We start from the raw sequence: 1,376 nt of genomic DNA, 5'->3' as shown, positions 1-1,376 counted from the left end.
CAAGTTCACAATTAAGAAAATTTTCTGACAACCATGTTTCAGTAAGGATAATGAAAGAATAATTTAAAGCAGATACATTACGTATAAAAGTTGGAAGTTTTGTTCTAAGTCCGCGGCAATTTTGATAGAATCCAGTTAATGAACAGGCAGTTGAGGAGGATGAGGTTCGTTTTTTGACCGGATAGTCCCAACCTTCGGCGATCCATTTTCAAAGTAGTTGCGTAGATTCAATTCCCCCTTTGCAGCACGTGAAGCCATTTCTTCGTGATAAGAGCGCAATTGTTGTCTTTCAAGTTGGGTCTTATCCTTGACAAGATTGAAACCATTTTGAAATTGAGTACCTGACCGCTTATGTTCTTTGTACTTGTAGAGCAAGGATTTTGCTTCCTCTTTGCTAGCACAAACTAGCTTCAATGGGCGGGTACAATCTGGACGTGGTTTTCCAATCCTTATATACTTGACATTCAACGGAAGAAAGTTTCCAAGTGGCAGTAAAATATTGGAAATTGAGGATTTATCATGTGCAGTGCGTTCGGCTACCAAAGAAGACGTGGACTCTGATATACCATAAGCAATCACGTTGGAGGAACAGCGGTCACGTTCAAAAAGTTCTTGCAAAACCAGGTTAGTAATTGCAGACGGATTAGTTGAGGGGCTTTTTTCTTCGAGGCTATTAATTTTCAACTTTAACGTACCAATTTCTTCTTTTAATATTGCATTTTCTTTTTTGAGTTCACTCATCTGGTTAGAGATTTTCGATATATCTGCTTTTAGTCTATTAAATTGCGATGATTGTGAACTAGAAAGTGCTTCATTTGAGGCGAGAACTTCAGACTTGAAAGAAAGAATAATATTCAACAAATCCTCATTAGAAGTAGAACTTTTGGACCTTGTAACACGGTCAGTGGAAGTTTTGGAACTTGCGCTGGATGCTTTCGGCGAAGACATATCAGAAAGAGTACAATAATATACAAGAGAAGAATAAGGCAGGGTATTACAAAAACCAACGAGCGTTAAAGTCTCCAAAGAAAACCACCAAATGTCAGTCAAAGGGTAGATAGTTGTAGAGAAAACAGAATACAGTTTTTGCCGTGCGTTAAAGTCACTAAGAAACAGCTGACGGTGTGAATGTTGTTACTAGAGTTGATATCGTCAGAAATTGATTATGATAACGTTGTTTACGAAATCGATAAACTAACAAACGGATACACAAACAAACTACTTTATATTAGTTTAATACTTGCTTAATACGGAGAGACAAAGAACCCCACGACGTACAATTGGTCAACAATTAGCACTTAACACTACCACAACAACGGATATCAAATAACTTGCATGGAAACATTTAAATTATAAAAAATCTGAGGACTGTATAT

Source organism: Myzus persicae, unplaced genomic scaffold, assembly GCF_001856785.1.
Source record: "Myzus persicae strain clone G006 unplaced genomic scaffold, MPER_G0061.0, whole genome shotgun sequence".
Taxonomy (NCBI): Eukaryota; Metazoa; Arthropoda; class Insecta; order Hemiptera; family Aphididae; genus Myzus; species Myzus persicae.
This window is presented reverse-complemented; position numbering follows the sequence as displayed.